Source organism: Astyanax mexicanus, chromosome 3 (genome assembly GCF_023375975.1).
Source record: "Astyanax mexicanus isolate ESR-SI-001 chromosome 3, AstMex3_surface, whole genome shotgun sequence".
Taxonomy (NCBI): Eukaryota; Metazoa; Chordata; class Actinopteri; order Characiformes; family Acestrorhamphidae; genus Astyanax; species Astyanax mexicanus.
The window spans coordinates 55,714,235-55,740,112 of NC_064410.1; the positions used below are offsets into that span (position 1 = coordinate 55,714,235).

Here is a 25,878-nt window from a genome sequence, read left to right on the forward strand (position 1 = left end):
TAATAAACTTTATGTTAAATACCTGCGCATGTCTACTTCTTGTCTGCCTTGCCTGCTATCTGGATTAATTTTGAACAAGGCACAGTATAGAGTAGAGAATCAGCAGGGGTAATGTTCATATTTCAGTCTAAAGGTAACAAGTAACAAAACATTCTGTCCAGGATTGAATAAAAAAAACTGTTATTTTGCTAGTTTGGAACATGACAACAGTTTGTGATTATCAGGTGGAGATTGAAGAGAGGGGGGTGATGCTATTTAAGGGTTAGAAATAGGGGTGGGCGATATGGCTCTAAAATAATATCACAATATTTCGGGGTATTTTTGTGATAATGATATACTTGGCGATATAGGAAAACTAAAATAATTCATTCATTTCAGGAATATAGTATATTAGTATAACAGTATAATCATAATGTGGCAAAATAAATAATATAGCATAAAACAATATAATGCAGCAAATAATATTGCAGAATATTCAGTGCATGCATATAAACTGCATACTAAAACAATTATACAATAAATACACCTAAAGCTTCACAGTAAATAATGGACTACTTTTAAGACAGAACATCTCTATTATCACGATATGGATTTTTAATATCATGATATTTCTGTGTCACGATGTATTGTATATTATATAATATTGCCCACCCCTAGTTAGAAGAACTATGGCTTAGATCGAGTGAAAATATCCAGCCCTACCCGGCCTAAGCCCATGCACATTCTGCCCGACCCGACCCACCCCATAAACTGTCATTATGAGCCTGAACCCAGTTTAAACCCGACATTTTTTAAAAGTCAGTAGAGCATTAAAACTGAGCTTTTAAAATATCATTTTTGGGCTATTTGAATAAAGAAATCTGTTCAGAATGATGTTAATTAACATTGCAACACTGAAGAAGCATAGACCTATTGTTATTTAAGAGAACATGTTTATTAGAGCAGATCTTTGAAATATTAAAACATGAACAATGCGAACAATGATCCACAGGCCTAAACATTGGGAAATAAGGCTACAAGAATGATGTCTGAATGACTTTCCTCTAATATAATTTAACATGGTTTATGAATAAAAAATAAGTTAATTGAGCTTATAGTCTATGTGCAAAAACACAAAAAACTGTAATATGGCTATGTATACACTGCACAGTGCTGCAAGTCAGGTGCGTAATACAGACAACTTTTCTAAAAAAAAAAAACCAAAACACTGTTTGATTTGTTACTTTGCTATATTATGATAATCGCACCATAGCTTTATATCAAATAAAAGTAGCATAAAAAAACAGACGCCTACATCACAGACTATTTTCTTGAGCCCGAGAAAAGTTGGGTTGGGTTGAGTTCGGGCAGGGAATCTAACTTATAAGAAGAACCATTTTTGAACTGTTTTTGTAAGAGAAGTATCAGTTTGAAGGCTCTTTGTGGAATTGAAAGTGTTTTTTTCTATGGTGTCATTCATAAAATCATCTGAATTATTTTTATTTCTAAGAGTAAAGATGTCTTCATCTACGTTTCCTGTATTCTACAGCAAATTCCTTCATTACCCTGGTGTTGAGGACGGGGTTGTTAGCAGTGCTCTACCATTCCTTGTTCTGCACTTCCTTTCTCCCAAGACAGACCTGTCATTATTCGAGAGCCGCCCTGTAATGCTGGTGCCATCTGCAACCATAATGATGGTGTGGGGGGTAAAGGTGATACACAGCAGTGAGGTGAGGAGTAAGGGGAGTAGTGAGTAGTACTACTGTAATGTTGAGGATTAGAGAGGAGGAGGAAGAGGAGGAGGAGGAGGAGTGGCTGTCTGACAGTCTGTGGTATCAGTGAATGGTGGGGATAATAATGCTCCATTGGACTCGCCGGCACTAGTCTCTCAGAGCCTGTGATGATTACAGGCTAAGTGTGACTATGTCCATACAGTCGTTTTACTGGGGGAGGCTTCAGAATGGAATCAATCATAGCACACTTCAAAGCTAATACAGACAATTACCTGAGATAGTGACAGGTTTCTATAGCACACTGATCAAATTGTGCAAAAGGCATGTACTAATTCTCTTAACTCAACGTGTTTTGTTTGGCTGTAATGTGAAACAAACCAATCAGTGTGTCAGTTGTCATTCCCTTTAAGAGCCAGGTGAGCTCTGACTTTGGCGTGTTCGTATCTTAACAGCGCGGTGCTTTTGCGCATCTCAGCATCTCAGACAGATACTGACCTGCGTGTTCACGCTGTAAAGATACATCAGCAGCGTATTTAGGGGACAGCAATGTTATTTTATTCTTTATTCTGTTTATTGTTGAGTCAAAAGTTGGATTTGCAGGGTGCACACTGCTAAAATATGGCTAAACTATGATTGCACAGCTGACTGTTGTCAGGGTTTTAATCAGTCAGTGGCGCAGCTGTATTTCTTTTTTTTTTTCACCTCCCCCTCTTCGGAGGACTATTTAAGACTTTATTTTTATTGTTTATTGGTTAAGGAAGGATAGGGAGATAAGTAAACATGAGATTCACAAATGATGAGGAAGAAACATAAAAAGAAGTGGGGAACAAATTATAATGAGGAAGGTAATGGGAATGGGAAAAAAGAGAAAAGAAAAATAATAAATACAAAATAGGAAAAAAAAAATCAATCAAACCAAGATGGGTGGAAATAGAAAATAAGCTTAAATGTTGGTAGAGAGTAATTTAGTAATTAATGGGACCATCAAAAATAAATATTGATGGGGAGATAATCTCCAAAATAATTCCAAGTGTTGCTTTGTTATGTATTTTTGTAGGTGTGTGTGTGCAAATAGAGGGAGATTATTTGTTAGGAAGACAGTAGTGTTGGGTTGGGTATTGGATCTCGGTTAAGCTGTTTTCATGGTGGATTGGTTGATTTTGCGCAGCTGTATTTCTGATAGATCCAGCTGTATTTTTGGCTAAGATCCCTGCAGGCATGTAACAGTGTAAAATTGTTGTCATCTGACGTCATGACCAACATTCAACCTGAAATGAACATCCATTGATGTTAGTGACGAGCTGGGGTAGGATTGGGGGGCTGACTGTTGACAGTGGTCAGGGTTTTAATCAGTCAGTGGTGCACCTGTATTTCCCGCCGCCAAGATACAGTAGAAACACACCATATATTTACCTGAACACACCCCACTTCCAGACCACCGCACCCATTAGTGTAGATTTATTACTAAATTTTGACGCTATTTTACTGACGAGGGCACAAGGCGTGAAAATAGACTGTTGCTCAGGGTGTACAATAGGCTCCATGGTCTGGTTTGTTTGGGCAGGTGTGAAAACAGCACAAAACAAAACAATTGCAACAAGACCTGCAAGAGGAGGTGGTCTCGGTCCGGTTCTGAATGAACTCTGGAGCGCTTTTGTATGTGTTTAGAACGTGATCTGACCTCAATCAGACCCAACTATCATGTATACTCCTCAAATTTAAGCTAAACTGCTGTTCAGGTGCAGTTTGACCTGATTTATGACCCAGATAATTACTGAAGGTTTCACACTGATCTGTACATATTGCGCTTGCCACTTCACTTACTGTAGAAACATTTATGCCACGTATCTCATAAAAAATATTGAATGTGCTGTTCTGGAACACTGGACCCTCTCGCTATATTAACTATCTTGCTCATGTGCTAGACAGCTCTGACCAATCAGAGAAGACATTGTGCTCGCATGTTTTTTTCGGGCCATATTTTGCCTGTGTGAAAACAAACCAAACCGTGTAACCAAGTATACACATATATCAACTGTATTTGCACCAGAGAAACCAACTCCAGGTGTGAAAGCTCCCTAAGATAGGATAAGACTTTTAAACACTTTAGGATCATGGTTTAAAGCAGCACTAGGTAGGATTTCCTTGATTTTTGATCTTTTTAAGAAGTAAAATTACAGCTTGAAACTCACTGCAGTGCTGCATTGAGGTGTAATAGGAGGAATAGCGGTGCTTTCGTGTCTGTGCCGGAGCTCCTCTGAGCTCAAACCAGACTCTGTAAGTTTTCCAAGGCGTCCGCGACCAACGCTCGCGAGAACTGCGACCTGCTTTCCGACCTTTAGTTCTACCAGTTCTACAAGGACTACTGGTTCATTCTTTACAAACTAACATACAGACACTCTGTCAGAAGCTGGAAAGAGACCAAATATGTCTGTGAAAGCCAGAAAACGAGAAAGAAAAACTAATCCGTCTAAAATATTTATTACACTCTACAACTGTAGGGGGAGCCCACGAGCACAAAATCTCAATCCTACCTAGTGGAGCTTTAAGTCTGGTCCAAGACTATTTTTGTCTTTTAAAGAGAAATCTCCATTCGAATAAGTAAAGTCATATTTTGGATCATTGCTCTGTTTTAGAATACATCTTACTCATCTTACTTTAGAATACATGCACTCATATACCCCAATACCTACACTACTGCATATACTCGCACTATTATACCCACTTTAATTCCCCGTACAACTGTGAACTTTTAAGAACTTTATGCACTCGTTCTTTTTACCAGCCTTAAGCTTTTATACCTCTATATTTTCACTAATATTTATACAGGTTCTTTTTATACTTGTACTGTCATACCCTCTTTAATCTCCCCCCTAATCACTATTGCACCATTGTCTTGTGTCTCTTGTCTCACGTAAGTCTATATCTGTTACCTTGTTGTATTGTGCATTTAGTGTCTCTCATTCTTTTTATATTTATATTTATAATCTTATTTTCTGTACTTGCTGTAACTTTTAAGAAGAAGAGTAATGTAATTTTAATCCTCTGTTTGTCCTGAATATATGCAATATTCACAATAAAACTACCTGACTTGTCTTGACTTATAGTGATCTGCGGTTGATGTGCTGCACCTGATTCACATTTTTACATATTTTAAGTCGTAATTAATGCAATGTTTTTCTAGCTCTTTACTAAATGTTCTGTATGTGTTCAGTTTTATTACCACAATATTTTTAATACTGTTTACTTGAAGTTTAGGTGTCCATATGTTAAAACATTTGGTGTTTGATTTTTTTTTAATCATTCCTTCTCACCTTTCTCCACAGTGACATTTTACACATGTTTACACAGTTTTTATTTATTTATATTTTTGTATTTATTATTACTGTCTGTATAAATTTGCCAGTATGTTTTTGCTTTGTGAAACTTTTAACATAGTTTTTTTTGCATACTTTACTTTCCAATTTCTTTCTGTGTATTTCCAATTTATCTACTTTTATTATGTACTGTTTTCTCTTGGTATATCAATGCAGCAGAGCTACAGCAGAGAGTGAAAATAAAGAACTGGACTGTGTCCAACATTATTGTTTCTGTGTGACCATCAATGTACTTTCCCTTTGGTTATTTCTTGTTTGTTATCTGTCTGATTTGATATCACAGACTCCTGTAATAGCATCCTACATTTGGGCTCTGGTGACTGCACTTCATTCCTTCATTCCTTGATACAGTATCTTTTGTTTGTAGCTTTTTTTTTTTTTTTTTTTACAGAATTGAACATTAACATACAGTTTATTTATACATTTGTACATGATTTTTTTTTTTATTGAGAAGAGGTAATCAAAGCCTCTGTAGCTGATCCAACATAAAAAAAAAAAAAAAAATCCCTGTATTTTTAATATAAAATATAATAAATCATAAGTATAGCACGGGCAAGAGTTTGGAAACATTAATGAGTCAGTTAGTTCTTGATGTAGGAATTTTCCACAGTCCTCTACTACAGACGGCCTTGAGTTCTGAGTTCTGTTTGGGCTGTCTTGCTGCACAGTTTCCTTGCAAATATGCCAGTTTTAAATCAACACTGATAGTGTTAAAATGTTAACTCTTAGCTAATTTAACCCTTGTGTGGTGTTCGGGTCTGTGGGACCTGTTTTCATTTTTCATCAAATGATACAAAAAAAATAAAAATTCTAACTCAAACTCATTGGCATTGGCTAATTTTTTTGTGAAAAATCAAATAAAATATCAAAACACATTTTCAATAAACACACACTGTACACCTCCCCCCCCCCACCCCCCCCCCCCCCCTACACATTTATATTACATACAGTATGTTTGGCCAAGGGCTAATAAACATTGCTTCATTTGTAAATTTGAAACTAAACAAATTTTCTACTCATATCTTGAGTTTAATTCATTTTCTTTTACATTTTATTAAAAAACTAATAAAAAAAGAGGAGCACTTTTTTGAAAGAAATGTAACATAAGAAAGGTAAAGGGCAAATATTAACCATGTCAGCTGTTTATATTGCTTGCAATTTAGGTGAAGCAAGCATGTGTAAAGCATTTTAATGTAAAATTGCTTAATTTTGCTGAATTAAATACAAGTAACAAAGTAAACCAAGTAACAAAAATATGAACACCACACAAGGGTTAACACTAACATTGTTCAGTTAACACTGGCAAAGTTCTTCTTCTCATTTTTCAGGTTAGCAGGTGCCTGTAAGCAGTGATGGCTCAGTTACTTCGAAAAAGTAATCTGATTACTGATTGATGGTTATTATTATTTAAAAAGTAATTTAGATACTTCATGCATTACTTGATTTTAAAAGTAACTTAGTTACTTTATTAGTTACTTTAGCATGTTTCAAATAATAACCTAGCTGTTATACATAGCTCATATTTATGCAGTTTAATGTAATATCAGAGGATTTTTTACTTTTAATTCTTTTGTAATTGCCACACCACAAGATCAGCTGCAGGTGGTGCTTCATTTACTTTAATCCTGGATATATGGAGATATATGGAGTGCATTATTATTAGTATCATGACCTTCTGGATCATTGACTTCTGTTACAAATCTGATACAATTCTTGGATTTTTTAATATTTTAGTTAATGTGTCATATCATATCATATGCAATAATAAAACTTTTTTTTGTCATATAACCAAGAGTACTGTAATGGAAAAATATCATGAAATATTGTGATATTATTTTAGGGCTTTATCGCTCACCCCTACTACATACACTGTGTTCCAAATTATTATGCAAAAAGTGTTTAGGAGTGATAAGGTAAGATTTTTTTTGTTTGTCAGTTAAACTCATCGATGGTGATGTGTGTCAGGGCTCTTTATATCACTGAAAGCAATTGCAGACACCTGTGCTAATTAGTTTGGCAGGTGTGTCCAATTAAAGGCAAGACTACTTAAGAAGGCTGTCCCACATTATTAAGCAGCCTACATTTTCAGCCAAAATGGGAAAGAAAAAGGATGTGTCGGCTGCTGAGAAGCAACAAATTGTGGAGTGTTTAGGTCAAGGCATGACTAAAATCAACATTGCCAAGACACTTCATTGTGATCATCGCACAATCAAGAAGTATGTAGCTGATTTAGAGCACACACGTGTGCGTGCTGATAAAGGAAAATTGAGGACTCTTTCCAACAGGCAATTCTGTCAAGTTAAAAGAGCAGCTGCAAAAATGCCTTGTCATTGCAGCAGACAAGTTTTTGAAGCTGCTGGTGCCTCCAACATCCCCCGAATAACAAGATGCAGGGTCCTTCCATCCTGTCGACCTCCTCTACCCAATGCACACAATCAGAAATGGCTCCAGTGGGCCAAACAATACATGAAGACTGACTTCAAAACTGTTTTTTTCACCGATGAGTGCCGTGCAACACTTGATGGTCCAGATGGATGGAGTGGTGGATGGCTGGTTGATGGACACCCCATGCAAAAAAGGCTATGGCTCCAAAAAGGAGGAGGTGGAGTAATGTTATGGGCTGGAATCATGGGGAGCGAGATTGTCGGGCCCTTTATGATCCCTGAAGGGGTAAAGATGACCTCCATAATATATGTGAAGTTTCTCAAACAGCACTTCCTGCCATGGTTCAAGAAGAAGAATCGTGCATTCCGCAGCAAGATCATTTTCATGCATGATAATGCACCGTCTCATGCTGCAAAGAACACATCTGCATCTCTGGCTGCTGTGGGCATAAAAGGGGACAAACTTATGGTGTGGCCGCCATGCTCCCCTGACCTCAACCCTATTGAGAACCTCTGGAGCATCATCAAAAGGAGTGTCTATGATGCGGGAAGCAGTTCACATCTAAGCAACAGCTCTGGGAGGGTATTCTGTCCGCATGCAAAACAATTTAAGCAGATACCACCCAAAATCTGACAAATTCAATGGACAAGAGAGTTCAGAAGATCCTTTCGAACAAGGGGTCCTATGTGCAATTGTAACATCTCCTAGAATAAAGTTTTGACTGGAAAACTGTTTGATTTCAGTTTGTAATAACCTGCTAATGCTTATAATTTCATAAATGACCAATTTTTTGTTCTTTATAAAAATAAAAAGGTTGAAAACTCTGCTGTGCATAATAATTTGGAACATGCATTTTGAGTGCATTTTGAGTGTTTTATTTTTTTTTAAATATACTGTTATCATTGGCAGTTTGTTCAAAAACCTTTCAATTGTACTCTAATAGTCGATGACTAGAAAATTACAATGACTGCAATTCATATAGGTAATTTTGGAAAATCTGAGAAAATATTATTTGCATAATAATTTGGAACACAGTGTATATACAGCTCTGGAAAAAATTAAGAGACCACTTCAGTTTCTGAATCAGTTTCTCTGATTTTGCTATTTATAGGTGAATGGTTGAGTAAAATGAACATTGTTGTTTTATTCTACAACATTTCTCCCAAATTCCAAATAAAAAGATTGTCATTAAGAGAATTTATGTGCAGAAAATCAAAATAAATCAAATAACAAAAAAGATGCAGAGCTTTCAGACCTCAAATAATGCAAAGAAAACAAGTTCATATTCATAAAGTTTTAAGAGTTTAGAAATCAATATTTGGTGGAATAACCCTGGTTTTTAATCACAGTTTTAGCATCTTGGCATCATGTTCTCCTCCACCAGTCTTACACACTGCTTTTGGATAACTTTATGCTTTTACTCCTGGTGCAGAAATTCAAGCAGTTCAGTTTGGTTTGATGGTTTGTGATCATCCATCTTCCTCTTGATTATATTCCAGAGGTTTTCAATTTGGTAAAATCAAAGAAACTCATCATTTTTAAGTGATTTTTTCCAGATTTTTTGTATGTATTTAAATGCTGTAATGATGTGATTCACAGTTACACACCACATCAACTCCTGTTTTTTACCAAAATGAGGGAAATTGGTTTCTCTGTTATGTGAGTTTAAGGAGACACAGTCCTGCCTTGTCCAATTAGGCGCTGGTGGGGACGGGGGTCCGATCTGAAATTGAAATGAGTTCTGGCCGCAGGGCTCGCTGGGCTGATGCTGGAGACAAAAGTGGGAGCCGACGGACAGCTGCATGCTGGAGGACGGCTCTGCTTGTTTGTGCCATTTTACATTCATTGAACTGTCTCTCTCTCTCTGTCTCTCTCTCTCTCTCTGTCTCTCTCTTTCTCTCTCTCTCTATCTCTCTCTCTCTCTGTGCCACATCAGGCTAACACAGCCAGGAGCAGGCTTGCTGCTTGCTGCAACTGGCCAAATTCCAGAAGTCTCCTCACTTGCATACCTCTGATTTTCTCAAGGCCTCATACAGCAGCTGGTGCTCCATCAGACGCAGCCTTCCAGCACGTGCCGTTCACCAGGCTGACACGCTGCAGAAGAACAGGTCTCTGGCATTTGACCAGTACATGCTTCCTCCTGTTTCTTACTGTCACCTCCTTTATATAGTTATTGTATCTTCAAAATTGGCTTATTAGGGGCATTACACAGATTGTTTTTATTTTATAACACATATTTAACATGTATTTAACTTTTCAAAACATGTACTGGTCAATCTCAGATAGCTTTAGCTAATTTTTCACAGGGTTTCTAAGCTGAAAGTCTTTATTTTACAGGAAATAGTTTACTGCATGTCCAAATAATTTATATTCATAACAAAAAAAATCACTCCTGTTACTGGCACTCAGATTTTGGGAAAATCACTAGAATGTGCTCACTGTTCTCATGCTAGTAGCACACCCACCATTTAGCTGTTTTTCAGATTTTTGCTAATTCTATGCTAAAAACACTTTCCTGGTACTTTTTATGTTTTAAAAACAGGAACTAAAGTTTTGAGAGTTTTTTTGCATAGAATAAGCAAAAATGTGAAAAATAGCTAAATGGTGGCTATGCTAATGGCATGAGGACACTGAGCACATTCTACTGATTTCCCCAAAATTTGTATTTTAAAAATAAACCAGGGAGATCTAGGAATTAATTTAGGAAACAGGAATGAGTGTTAAGATTGACCTCCTCAGTCATAGTAACAATAAGATCAAATATACAGAAAAACAAATGAGGCAACTTTGGGAATTGTGGTTTTCCCATGGTCTTTAGAAGAACCAGCTGGTGTAACTTCCTGTTGTAGATGTTTCAGGTAGGGTAATGTGTTAACAGGACTGAGTGAAACCCAGGGACACAATTTAAATGTGTATTTTTATTTAAATATTATGGATTTTTTATGAAAAAAAATATTTTTAAAGCATAGATGGGATTTGGAGTCACGAAACAATGCAAAAAATATATACTTATATTTTATGGTAATGTTTATAGTTAAACAGTGGGGACCGGTAACAAATGCTACTGTATTTTTTCAATGTTTTAAGTAGTTTTTTTTATTTTTGCAATTAGGTCAATGTACAATACATATTACATATACATTTTAAAGTTATTTTGTGAACACATTTATACATGTAATTTCCTGTGGACAGAAATGGCACCCATTCAAAGTAATGACCCAATAACGAAAAATGATAAAAATTAAATCGCTCATTTAGGCGCTCAGAGGGTTCCAGCATATAATCGCTGAGGAAGACTGGTTCAAATCCTGGGTCATGCTGCTGGTCATCAGCAGTCAGAGTCTGAAAGAGTTTGAAATTGTAACTATAAAAAAAATATATTAAATTGCTGTATTTTGTATATGCATTCCCTATTTTACTATCTTTTGTACTGTAAAGCATTTTAAGCTGCATGTCTGATGTGTAAAAGGTGCTATATATCCCCTGGAATATAATCAAAAGGAAGATGGATGATCACAGGCCATCAAACAAAGCTGAACTGCTTGAATTTTTGCACCAGGAGCATAAGGCATAGGGTCTCCCAAAAGCAGTGTGTAAGACTGATGGAGGAGAACATGCCAAGATGCATGAAAACTATTACTAAAAAACCAGGGTCATTCCAACAAATATTAATTTAAATTAGTATGAATTTGTTTTCTTTGCATTATTTGAGGTCTGAAAGCTCTGCGTCTTTTTCGTTATTTTGACCACTCTTTACTTTCAATTTAAATTAAAGTCAAGTCATTTTGGATCATTCATATTGCTTTATTTATCATTAAATCTGCACAAAGTATAAAAATCATCATTTTTCAAGCTTAGTGTTTTTATTCCATAACGCCATCAATGGTCAGAGTGTTGAGAACCTGAACTGAACCCTGACTGTATTTATACCCCACACTGTGATTTAACACTAGAGGGCGCTGTTTATAAGTGTGGCTGGAAGACTTGTGAACATCCTGTAGGAAGATATGTGTCACTGTGCAGCTCTTTTTAGTCACATTCTAGTGTATGAGTACAGAGCTGTAGGTGAGAGGAGCTGTGTGTGTGTGTGTGTGTGTGTGTGTGTGTGTGTGTGAGAGAGGGAGAGAGTGAGTGAGTGAGTGTGTGAAATAGTGAGTGTGTGTGTGTGTGTGTGTGTGAGAAAGAGAGGTAGAGAGAGAGAGAGAGAAAGTGTGTATGTGTGTGTGTGTGAGAGAGAGGGAGAGAGTGAGTGAGTGAGTGTGTGAAATAGTGAGTGTGTGTGTGTGTGTGTGTGTGTGAGAAAGAGAGGTAGAGAGAGAGAGAGAGAGAGAGAGAGAAAAAGTGTGTATGTGTGTGTACGCGTGTGTGTGTGTGTGTGTGTGTGTGTGTGTGTGTGAGAAAGTGAGTGTGTGTGTGTGTGTGTTTGTGTGAAAAAGTGAGTGTGTGTGTGTGTGTGTGTGAATGTGTGTGTGGTGGTCAGGGTTGTGCACTGAACTGTTTATTTCAGTTTTACAGATTTTAGATTTATAAATACACACCGGTCAGGGGTGGGCCCTGAAATAATATCACAATATTTCAGTGTATTTATGAGATAGCGGTTCTTATCTTGCTAATAAGAAATAACACAAAAAATATTCAATTAATTTAAAAAAATAAACTATAAAAAAGCTCCAGTTTTATATTGTGTGTTTTAAACATTCAATAGAAAACAAAATGTAACCTTTGATTCAATCTGATTTGTATATAATAATAATATTGTAAGAAAAATATATTGATGCATAAAAACTACACACCTAAACCATTTTAAAATATATACCCTTAAAGAGACACTAAACCCCCTGATTTTTTCGGACTCAAATTTGAAAAAGACTAAAAAATGGGAGGGGTTGTTTGGGAGCGGCACTGGGTGATGTATGGGTTTAGAGGCAGGGCAAAAAAAATACATTTCAGCTATTAATGGAAAAACATATGTTTTAGGGTTTAAAAATGGGCTGCTTTCAGTGAAGAAAACTGCTATTACTACAATATGGATTTTTTTTATAATGGTATTACTTTGTCACAATATATTGTGTGCAATACAATCTGGAACAGAACACTTAAAAGATATATATACATGTACATATATTTCCCCAAATTATCCTTAATCTTTATTAATCTTAATCTTGTATTTAATTAAATTATTTTTTTGTGTATTTTGTTAATAATTACAAATTATGTTTATTTACTTTTTTATAGAAAATATTTATCATTCATATCAGATTTTGTGCTTTCTTAATCTACATGTGAATATAAGTCAAATAACAAAAATGATCTGTAATAAACACGCAGCTAATAATATTGGTTTATGTTCATATCAAAAATTACCAACAATGTTTTTTTTTTCATTGTAATTTTAAAGTAAAAAAAAAAGTTATTCATTTTAGATTAATGTTTAAAAAAGTGTACAAAGAAATGGTCAAATGTCAAAACGGCTGACAAACAAAACATATTTTTTAACCATTCTGTTATAGAGAGCTTTTATCAGTGTATCTGACCTACATTTTGCACTATTTGTTTATCATTTGTTTTTTTTTACAGTCTTGTTTAAACATGTAAGCTGTTTAATGCATAACTTCTAAAAATGGTTCATTTGTTGAAACAAGCAACAAATAAAGTGTTTTTTTTTGTCATGGAAACATATGTGGTTTTCTTCGGCAGCGCTCTACTTAAGTAGACTGTGTGAATGTGTGTGTGTGTGTGTGTGGTCTGAAACATATTTAAACCACAAGTTCAACCTAGTACTCAGCCTAGATCTACTACTACTATATAACTACACAACTGAATGACCTAAATGATGGAAAGCAATTGTAGACAGACCTTCTAACACTACTTGTGGTTTCCTACACTTATTATTTATTTTTAATTATTATTTCTAATTTCTAATCTTTCATTTTTTTCCCCAAGTAGCATCACAGTGCACTTGGAGGAAAACGCAGCAAGTCGTTTCTGATACATCAGCTCACAGATGCCTTGTGCTGATCTACATCACCCTAGGAGTGATGAGGGAAAAGAGTGCCGCCTACCCACCCAGAGAGAGAGCAAGGCAAATTGTGCTCTCTTAGGGCTCTGGCACAGCTGGCAAGCTGCATGAGTGGGATTTGAACCAGCGATCTCCTGAATATAGTGGCAGTGTCTCAGCACCATCACTGATTGGGGGAAACTTCACACTAGACCTCAAGCAGTTTGGACTGTGTGTCTCTCCACTCTTCCTCCAGACTCTGCTCCCTTGATTTACAAATAAAATGCTTTAAAATGTACTGATGATCAGTGATGGTTTGGAGAGACATGTCATCTGCTGGTGTTGATCCACTGTGTTTTATTATCAAGTCTAAAGTCAGTGCAGTTTTGTTTTCCCGCAAAATCTTACAGCACTTCATGCTTCTTCCCTCTGCTGACAACTTTTATGATGATGCAGATTTCATTTTCCAGCAGGACTTGGCACACTGCCCACACTGCCAAAAGTACCAATTGGTCTTATATAAAATTCACATTTTCTGAGACAGTGATTTTTGAGTTTTCATTGGCTGTAAGCCATAATCATCAACAGTAAAAGAAATAAACGCTTAAAATAGACCACTCTGTTTGTAATACATCTATATAATATATGAGTTTCACATTTTGAACTAAATTACTGAAATAAATTAACGTTTCAATAACATTCCTCCTTGTTATCATGCATATTAGAAATGTTCTCCTTTATCAGGCAGAGTTACATAAAATATTACATTAAATATAATAGATTTAGTCATATTTTATGCCACAGCACCTTTTTTTAAAGTAAAGAGCATCATTATTATAGAAATCTATTCAGCCAAGAAGACTTGCCTGGTTTTTCTAGTTTTGAATAGTGTAGACAGACCTCTGGACTCTGCTCTCATATGTGTGACTGTTGAAATAAACAAATAGATATCGTAGTTTGATTTGCATATGGGTCACGTTTATGACATCGCAGCAGATGACTTGATTAAACAGAGAAAAACAGCAAAACAAAAGCAAATTCAGGAAACTTAAGCTCTTCCTGCCCTTTTCTTTCTTTTAGCAGAATCTCTACATCTTTATTTCTCTTCTGAGTCTATTATTAGATAACACTCATGCATTATTTACGACTTAATGGTACAGAACAATAGTTTAATTTCTTCTCTCATTACAAATCACTTCTAATCTGTCTCTCTGGGACGGGTCAAAGAGCTTTTAGTCGTCCAGATGATCAGATTCAGGCTTCAGTGCAGCTCAAAACAACTTTTTATTATTTTAGCAGAAAAACAATACAATTTACAGGAGTGATTGACAAATTGCTCCTGATTGTGAGTAAATACGAGTAGTTATTTATCTATTTTCACATCGAGAGTGTATCTATCTGTTCACTGCAATCAGAGTCGTGTTGCGATGTCTGAAAAGGTCTCGATAAATAGTGGATTAGTGCACTCAACACAGAGGCCTTCAAATAAGTATAACAAGACCTTTATATCAGGGTATTTATAGCATTCCAGAGCTTAAAATCTGATCTGCTAATAGGTTTAGCATTTCTTAATTAAATAGTAAAGGTTTTGAACTGCGACACTTTAAATTGAAACAGTATTTCATACTTAAACTACTAACACAAAAGTTAAATCCTGCAGTAACACTTTACTTGGATGGTCCATTTTATGGCATTGTTGATGCTCAACTGACATTCAACTAACACTGAATTGAATTTCCATTAAATTTAACTTAACCCTATATTAAATGTAAATTATTCAAAATAGAACCAAACCCTACACCTAACCCTAACCTTAACCCTTAATCAACCATAAAATCTAACCCTACACCTAACCCTAACCTTAACCCTTAATCAACCATAAAATCTAACCCTACACCTAACCCTAACCTTAACCCTTAATCAACCATAAAATCAAACCCTACACCTAACCCTAACCTTAACCCTTAATAAACCATAAAATCTAACCCTACACCTAACCCTAACCCTAACCTTAACCCTTAATCAACCATAAAATCTAACCCTACACCTAACCCTAACCTTAACCCTTAATCAACCCTAAAATCTAACCCTACACCTAACACTAACCTTAACCCTTAATAAACCATAAAATCTAACCCTACACCTAACCCTAACCTTAACCCTTAATCAACCATAAAATCTAACCCTACACCTAACCCTAACCTTAACCCTTAATCAACCATAAAATCTAACCCTACACCTAACCCTAACCTTAACCCTTAATCAACCATAAAATCTAACCCTACACCTAACCCTAACCTTAACCCTTAATCAACCCTAAAATCTAACCCTACACCTAACCCTAACCTTAACCCTTAATCAACCATAAAATCTAACCCTACACCTAACCCCTAACCTTAACCCTTAATCAACCATAAAATCAAACCCTACACCTAACCCTAACCTTAACCCTTAATCAACCATAAAATCTAACCCTACACCTAACCCCTAACCTTAACCCTTAATCAACCATAAAATCAAACCCTACACCTAACCCTAACCTTAACCCTTAATCAACCCTAAAATCTAACCCTGCACCTAACCCTAACCTTAACCCTTAATCAACCCTAAAATCTAACCCTACACCTAACACTAACCTTAACCCTTAATCAACCCTAAAATCTAACCCTACACCTAACACTAACCTTAACCCTTAATAAACCATAAAATCTAACCCTACACCTAACCCTAACCTTAACCCTTAATAAACCATAAAATCTAACCCTACACCTAACCCTAACCTTAACCCTTAATCAACCATAAAATCAAACCCTACACCTAACCCTAACCTTAACCCTTAATAAACCATAAAATCTAACCCTACACCTAACCCTAACCTTAATCCTTAATCAACCATAAAATCAAACCCTACACCTAACCCTAACCTTAACCCTTAATAAACCATAAAATCTAACCCTACACCTAACCCTAACCTTAACCCTTAATCAACCATAAAATCTAACCCTACACCTAACCCTAACCTTAACCCTTAATCAACCCTAAAATCTAACCCTACACCTAACACTAACCTTAACCCTTAATAAACCATAAAATCTAACCCTACACCTAACCCTAACCTTAACCCTTAATAAACCATAAAATCTAACCCTACACCTAACCCTAACCTTAACCCTTAATCAACCATAAAATCTAACCCTACACCTAACCCTAACCTTAACCCTTAATCAACCATAAAATCTAACCCTACACCTAACCCTAACCTTAACCCTTAATCAACCCTAAAATCTAACCCTACACCTAACCCTAACCTTAACCCTTAATCAACCATAAAATCTAACCCTACACCTAACCCCTAACCTTAACCCTTAATCAACCATAAAATCAAACCCTACACCTAACCCTAACCTTAACCCTTAATCAACCATAAAATCTAACTCTACACCTAACCCTAACCTTAACCCTTAATCAACCCTAAAATCTAACCCTACACCTAACACTAACCTTAACCCTTAATCAACCCTAAAATCTAACCCTACACCTAACACTAACCTTAACCTTAACCTAAGCTTAAAATCTAACCCTACACCCAATCCTAAAATATTAAGATAAGTGTTTGGGTTAGAGTTGAATGTAGGGTTATATTCAATAGAGAATCTTTAATTTGCATTTAATAGACATGTAGTTGAAGGTTAGTTGAATGTCAGTTAAGCATAAAAAAAGCCATCAAATGGAGCATCCAAGTAAAGTGTTACCAATCCAAAGTCTTTTGTTGCTTTCAGTAAAATCATTTTTTGCTCACCAATTTACAAGGTCAATTACCCAACCCACTCATTAGGACTCCTCTTATCACTGGTGATGACCCAACACCAGGAGGGTTAAGACTAGCACCCGCCAAAGTCAGAGCGCACCTGCCTCTTAAAGGGAATGACTACTGGCACGCTGATTGGTTTATTTCACGTTACGCCCAAAATTAACCACACCCACGATTAATTAAGGTAATTAGTACATTGCTTTCACACAAAGTAATTTTTTTTATAACAAATTAATAGGATTAGATTAAAACATGGTTCCTCAGTATGCATGACCAGTGATATTGCACAAAGGTTGAGAGTAAATAAATAGCAATAGTGATGGTGTTGCATTTTTTTTTCATTTTCTGATGCTTTAAACTATATTTTATACTACATATTTTATACTGATTTTTCATTTTTTCACCCTTAATGAGACGTGAGAGGGAAATGACAGTACTCTTCTGCAGATCTGAACACAAATCTTGAAGGGATCAAGAACTAAAAGGGATGAGAGAGAGAGAGAGTACTGTGCAAAGATTTTAGGCACCAAATTAAATAACACTAATCCATTTATCTCAGCAATATGAGTGATTTTACCTGAACAAAGCACCACATTTAATTTAAACAGTTGCAAATAAACATAAATACAGTAAAACTAAATATGTTATATCCTGTGAGTCCAGCTGAAGAATAAAGTGTAGAGATTCCAGATTTCACCTGGATGCTCCTCAGCCAGCATGTGTATATTATGTTCCGTTCCGTCAGCAGCTCACCTGATTTACCACATTTACCAATTTACCAAACCAGGTGTTGATTAACATGATGAGAACTAGAAATAACTCGATTAAACTCAGGTGAGGAGAAGAGATTAGAAGATGTTTTAAGAAAAACAGGGCTGTAAAAGCTCTGCTTTTTGTAAAATTGCTGTTTGTATTTATTGTAATGCTAAGTTAGTGTTTTACTGAACTAATAAACACTTACTTTATACTTTATAACTATATATATATATATATATATATATATATATATAGTTGTGTCTTCTGTGCTCTGCTGTAACATTGCAGATTTCCCTGCTGTGGGATTAAATAATAAAGGCTTATCTTATTTTATCTTATTCTGCTATTCAAATACTCTCTCATGCAAAGTACAGTGTTTTATTGCATCATAACATGTTTTTTTTACACTCTCTGTAATAAAATGCACAGCTGGCTCAGTGTTCTTTAAGAACAGATGACATCCTCGATATGCCTAATAAAACATGTTGTTGATACAATAAAAAAAATGTATGACAGTACGATATAAACTAAAATAAGAATATAAACATAGTGCTCAGATCTCAATACAGTGTAGTATAATGTTAAAATGGTACTTTTGCACAGTTTTATCTTTATAGTAAACACTGTAACCAATACCTGTGCCAAAACAAAATCTTTTTTTTTTCTGTAAAACCATTTGATTCACACAACTTGTGTTTTTATTGATTCTTTTTTTTATTGTATTTTATATATTTATTTATCCAGTTAATTGTAAACATGTGGACTTTTTAAACCAAAGCATGGACTTTTATATATACAAACAAAACTGTTTTTAAATGTTTATGCTTTCTCTTTGTATTTAAATGCTCTTTGTATGAAAAAATAAGGGTTGTTGGAAAAAAGAAAAGAAAAAGAAAGAAAAAGTATTGCATGAATTGATGGTATTTGAATATGTGACAATAAAACTTCAGATTTTTCGAAAAAAAAATATATATATATAATAATAATAATAATAATAAGTGCCAGTTGTCATTTTCTGCACTGTAGAGTGTGATTTTATGGTGGCTGAGAAATGAAAGGCACTACCTTTGCAGTGTTTCTGTTAACAGCTTTTTTACTGTTCATTTACAATTAAATTCTTTGCAGTATAAGGTTAACTATAATTTATTTATTGAAAAAAATAATAACAGCATTATAATTTATTAATTTATGCTACAAAATACCCCAAAAAAGGTGTCATTTGGTAACAGGAAATTACTATTATTACTATTATTATACAGTAATATGCTGTAATTATACACTTCTTTTATGTTATGTGTGTATGTAACTTACTGTAACATTATCAAGAAATATTTACAGTGAATATTCCTACTATTAATAATAATACTTTTAAATTTAAAGTACAAGTCAAACATTTGGACACACCTTAATTAATTGTTCCTAAATTCATTTATTTTCTAAATTGTAGATTCATATTAAATCCAGGAAAACAATTAAGAGACACATATAGAATTATGTAGTAAACCGTAAAAAAATGTCCTCCACATTAATCCCCGTGATCTAAACTTGAATCTTACAGCACTCCATGCCTCCCTCTGCTGAGAATTTTTATAGAAACGAGGATTTCATTTTCCAGCAGGACTTGGCACACTGCCCACACTGCCAAAAGTACCAAAAGTACCAATATTCTAATTTTCTGAGACACTGATTTTTGGGTTTTCAATGATTTTACCAAATTTACCAAACCTCTGGAATATAATCAAGAGGAAGACGAATGATCACAAGCCATCAAACCAAGCTGAACTGCTTATTTTTTTGCACCAGGAGTGAGTGGCATAAAATTAACCAAAAGCAGTGTGTAAGACTGGTGGAGGAGAACATGCCAAGATGCATAAAAAACTGTTATTAACTTTACTTTTTAACTTTATAAATATAAACTTGTTTTCTTTGCATTATTTAAAATCTAAAAGCTCTGCGTTTTATTTTTTGTTATTTCAGCCATTTCTCATTTTATAATAAATAAATGCTCTAAATGACGATATTTTTATTTGGAATTTGGGAGAAATGTTGTCTGTAGTTTATAGAATAAAACAACAATGTTCATTTTACTCAAACATATACCTATAAATAGCAAAATCAGAGAAACTGATCCAGAAACTGTAATGTTTATAGAGCATCTCTCTCTACAGGGTTAATGTATTTGAGTAGACTCTCCTGTAGCCCCGCCCCCTGTGTGTGGGCGGGCCGGCTGTCTCTGAGTGTGTGTGGGTCAGGTGTAAGGTTTGTGTAAGTGGAGGAACTGAGCTGAGCTCCAGGCTGAGATTTTACCTCTCCTTCCTCTGGGTTCGTGGGCCGGAATGTGTGCTGGGTGCTGAGTTGTGGGAGCGGATCTTCTACAGGTGAGTTCTGGGCTGGTTTTAGAACTGGTTTAGAGCAGAGAGCTGTGTGGACAAGTTTGGTAGAAGTTGACGGAGGACGAAGCGCTCGCGCATCGCTGCGCAGCGACGCAACTCAAACCCTGAGAACCTTAAAAACTGCACCTGCTGGAGCACAGCTGAGTGCAACTGAGATGACTTGAGTTAAGTTGAGAAGTATTGAGTTAATTGAAGTCCTAGTCGAGTTATTAGGCTCTTTAAGAAGATCTGGAAGTTTGTGTGTGTGAGGCTGGGTTTTGAGTTGAAGTACTTGTTGGAGCAGTTTTGAGTTTTGAGTGTTTGAATTTGAGTTGAGTTGAGATTGACTTGAAGATAGGTGCTTTTTCAGTTCCCCTAAAAGACTTAAATTTACACAATCTTCTGTGGTGTAAACCAAACACCAAATGTTGTAGTAGTTAATCAGAGTAACCAGTAGGGGTGGGCAATATTATATTGTATACAATATATCGTGACACAGATATACCATGATATTAAAAATCCATATCGTGATAATAGGGCTGTTCTGTCTTACAAGTAGTCTATTATTTACTGTGAAGCTTTAGGTGTATTTATTGTATAATTGTTTTAGTTGCAGTTTATATGCATGCACTGAATATTCTGCAATATTTTTTGCTGCATTATATTATTTTATGCTATATTATTTATTTTGCCACATTATGATTATACTGTTATACTATTATACTATATTCCTGAAATTAATGAATTATTTTAGTTTTCCTATATCGCCAAGTATATCGTTATCGCAAAAATACCCTGAAATATCTTGATATTATTTTAGAGCCATATCGCCCACCCCTAGTTACCAGCATCAGAAACCACAAGTTAACAAGCTAAGTCCCAAGATATAAGCCATCTAAATGTTTGTTTAACACTTTTAAGTTACTACATGATTTCTTATGTGTTCCTTTATAGCCACACTGAATGAGAAGGTTTGTCCCAACTTTTGACTGGTACGGTATTTTTAGGGCTCTATTGTTTATTACTATTGTGGACACAATTGTTTATTTAGTGTATTCTTCTTTTAATAATTATTGTTTTTTTTTTTCAGAAAGATTATGCTGCACAATTTGAAAAGATTTTTGTGAAGTAGTTGTGTTGAGGTTGTGTTCTACCTGCAGAACTTTTTCATATTATTTTCATATTTTCTAATTTATGGCAGTTCATGTTTTTTTTTTTTTTTTTTTTTTTTTTTTTTACAATATTGGAATAGTGCTACAATTGGAAGAGTTGAAGTGAATATGGTTTAAAGAGACAAGAGTAAGCTAAAGTATGCACTATATTTTCTATTTTATCATATGTGCCACCTATAAATCCAGAATTCCTGGTATTTTCTTATTTATGAATATTTTATTCTCTTCAATGACACAGATGCTGTGAAGTTTCATAGTTATAGAGAATTGTCTTGCAATATATTGAGTATCACAGATTCAAAGTATCATGATTTCATCTTTATCACGGGTAGCATATTGTGATAATATGTTTTGCAACACTGCAACTTTGCAACACATTTTATAAATATATATTTTACATGGTAAAGATTGGTGGAAGACAGAGGTTTACTTTATTATGTATTTTAAACTCTGATTAAACTCTTTGTTTTAGTGCTGTTTTCAGATCCCATTGATCTGATTGGATCAAAATTTGATAATTTGTTTAATCCATATACTACTATGTTTTCCTAAAATATCACAAAACATCACATCATTCACAGTATCACATTATATTGAATTGTAATCTGTATCATATCACATCATATCACATTATTTTCATTGTCATATTTGCTCAAAATCTGCTCTCTCAAAGTCATTTAGCCTCACAAATCACAGACTATTTAGACTACAAAACTACATTTATCCAGAGATTGTTCCCATCATGTTTCTGGTCAATATTTATAAGAAACTGTTTGAACAATTGAAGCATCAAACAATGGAGATGACGGGAGAGCTCTGCAAGAGTCATCTAAATGCATTCTTCACAGGAAACATGTCTGCGGTGTTTGAAACCAGTATTAATTGTGCATGTTGACACACCATGAATCATGTTTCTATGTCATATTTGCTCATATTCTGATAATGCCTTATATCACCAGTAAGTTTTTAGGCCTTTACATTAGTCATAAGTCTGATAGTTTTGTGTTTCATGTCTGAGCTGCATGTATTTATTACAGTTAGAGGTGGGGCGAAATCCATTTATTCATACTTTCCTATCGTCTCAAAATATTACTGCTGTATATGGTACAACACACAGCACAGATGGGTCTATTTTAATGTTTTTCCAAACCAAAAAATGACCAAACAAAAAGTTCAGTTTGCTCACACGTGGCTCTATTTTAGTGACCTATAGGCAAGACGTCAACCGCACAACATGCAGCTTGATTTTGGGCATTTCAGTGTGTCTTTGCTATCGTAACGATGGGAAAAGTACACCTTGCACATCTTGAAAAATGCAAAAGGTGTGTACTAATTCTCCTAATTAATAATGGTTGTGGTTTTGGGCGTAATGTGAAATAAATCAGATCAGAATCAAATTGTCACTTTGCATTCCCTTTAAAAACCAGATGTGCTTTGATTTTCCTCTGGCGCATTGCTATTCTAATGGCGCAGTGCTTCTGCGCTTTTCAGCAGAGGAAATTGATCTGCTCGTTCACGCTGTGTTTATTTTTAATGTAAAAGTTGGATTTCCATATTGCAGCATGTCCTTGTGTGTGTGTGTGTGTGTGTGTGTGTGTAAGTAGCAGGAGTGTATGCACATTGAGTATTCAATGCCTGCATTGCCAAAATAGCAATGAATGTTTGAAGATTGACTGTTGTCGGGTTTAAATCAGTTAGTGGCGCACCTGTGTTTTGCCAAGATAGCGATGCACCTGAAATTTTACCTGAACACCACACCTATCAGCATAGATATATTCGTATACAACGTTGCTATTCGAACGATGCAGGCAGAAGGCGTAAAAATAGACTTTTGGTGGGGTGTAAGATAGCAATGAGCATCATGATGCACCTTGCACAGTGTGTAAGATAGACCACACAAGACCACACAATTAAAAATCAATATTTAAATGAATGTTAAACCACCAGTCTGATAACTACAAATGTTTAACTGCTTTGAATCAGAAGAGAGACACTGGTTAGCATTAGCTTAGCATAAGCTAGCTTATGCATATGTCTAGCTAGCTCAACTACAGACAGATCCACCAAGGATCCGACTTCTCCGACAGCTTAGAGCAACTGCTGCTGAGAAGAAAGTGAAGCGACTAGGGTTGCATTAACAAAAAAAGAGCTCAGATATGAGATCTGTCTCTCCGTGTGTCTGTCTGTCTCTCTGCCTGTCTGTCTGTCTTCCTGAATAAATGATTTATTTTAGTTGTGTACCAGACAGATACAGAATAGAAGCTTGGCACATTTAGAAACTAATAGAAGCTGAGCAGTTTTCTAAAAATATTATACAATGATTTTTAAGGACATTTTTTCCTAAAATTACAATATTCATTCAAATTGTTTCAAAAGATTTTTTAAGTTTCAACACACAGACAAAATGCATCAGCAGTGGCAGATTCGTAAAAATTACTGTTTAACCCCTTTAAAAGACCAGGCTTTTTGCCAATTGTCTGCATGACATTACACCACTAAATCTTGAGGATTTCTGTTCAAGTGTTACATAAAAATCTTTCATGTTTGATAAGGAACATTACTAAAAAAGTAGGGGTGGGCAATATGGCCCTAAAATAATATCATGATATTTTATGGTATTTTTGCGATAACGATACTCTTGGTGAATTAAAAAAATTACAATTTCAAGAACATGCTACTGCAATGATTATTACTGCGTACAATATGATATGGCACACCCCTAACTGAGATATTAAAAAATGACTTTTATCAAAAGTTATACTGGACAGATATAATCTCTAGTCTCTAGTAAATACATTATGAGAAATGACAACACTGTGGATTTTTTTTTGTTGCTAAAAACAGTATAAAAGTAGTACCCTGATGTGATAATTAGGGGTGGGTGATATGGCACGATATTTCAGGGTATAATATTGTTCATGATATTAAAAAATGTTTCCGATATTATCGTGTACGATATAATATGGCACACTTCTACTGAAAAGTATAATTGTAACTGTAATAGAAAATAAAAAAATATATTTAAGTAAATGTGCTGATTTTAAAATATAATGAATAAAGTCATACACTGAACTTCTGAACTTTAAACATTTTAAAATCAATACAAATTTTGAATAGAAATCAAACAGTGCAAATGTCCTTCAAACCTTTAGTTTCATTATGTTTTCTATTTTTTTATGTCTATTTTCAAACATGCAGAATTTAGATTAATTCCTGTTACTGAATAATACTGGAATAATTAAGTGGAGTAGAGAGAAAACAGGCAACTTCTTTAAGTTTCCTGTAGGAGATTTAACAGCCCTCAATTTGGCAAACAGGGCATTTTAAGGGGTTAAATACAAAAAAAGTTCGCAGCACAGGGATTTTTGCTGCACAGCATCCAATAAAATAAAATAAAGTTGAAGCTGAAGTTGTATGACTACAATATGAATACAGACCCCAGCGTGCTTTTATTCTCGTACACAGATGTGTTTGTTAGCTGTTAAATGTGTGAAAATAGCTCAGGTGTCTGTCTGCATGCTCTGCTGCACAGTGTCGAGTTTCCTCTCTCTCTCTTTCACTATTATTACACTACGACTCCCCTGCTAAAGTCCATCACTGCTACCAATAGTGACACAGCAGCACAGGTACTCTGTGCCACACTGGGCACTGTGGAAGACAATGAGGCTTATCAGGAGTTCAGGAGAACACCGATACCAAACCCAAGTGTCTGGGTCAGTAGAATCCAGCTTTTGTTATAAAAGCAGAGAGAATTCCTGCAGCCCAGCCCTGCAGGAAACGCTTCCAGCCTCAGAGGAATCCTTAACCCAATCCCTGAGCCCTGACCCAAAAAGCAGGAGGCCGTCTGCGGGCCAGGGATCGGAGAGTTACTGAGGGATGCAGTGACCGCGTACAGGAGCGGCATTTTAGAGCTGCCGACCCTCTGAACTCGGAGTTAATTAACTGCACCCTGCAGGATCTCAGAGTCCAAACTTCGCTGCTGTGGTTTAGAATTTGTCAGGAACGGTTCCTCTAAAGAATCAAATTTACACCCACTTCTCCTTACACCAAATATAGACCATCAGCCAAGACGTTTAGTGTTGAATTTTAGCTTATTTAGCTTTATATACTTTGTTTTGGATACATGTAGTGCAGTAGTGTTTTACATTATTTTATTATTTTTGATTTTTGCTACAGAGTGAGCAATGCACTGTTTTTAATGAAGAGTCCAAAAAGTTGGTTAAAGCATCTTTTTCTTGCTTTTTTTTTTACAATGGAAATTATGATTGCTTGAAATCGGAAAAAAGTGACTTTGT

General features: G+C 35.3%; 1 protein-coding gene across 2 annotated transcripts in view; it reads left to right on the top strand.

Moving 5' to 3' along the window:
• Window positions 1-20,260: 20,260 nt before the first annotated feature.
• card11 (caspase recruitment domain family, member 11) overlaps window positions 20,261-25,878 on the top strand; it is a 95,037-nt gene continuing 89,419 nt past the window's right edge. For both annotated transcript variants that reach the window (XM_022683380.2, XM_022683381.2), the window contains exon 1: window positions 20,261-20,417. The gene's annotated coding sequence lies outside the window, so the exon portion shown is untranslated. The remainder of the gene's footprint in view (window positions 20,418-25,878) is intronic.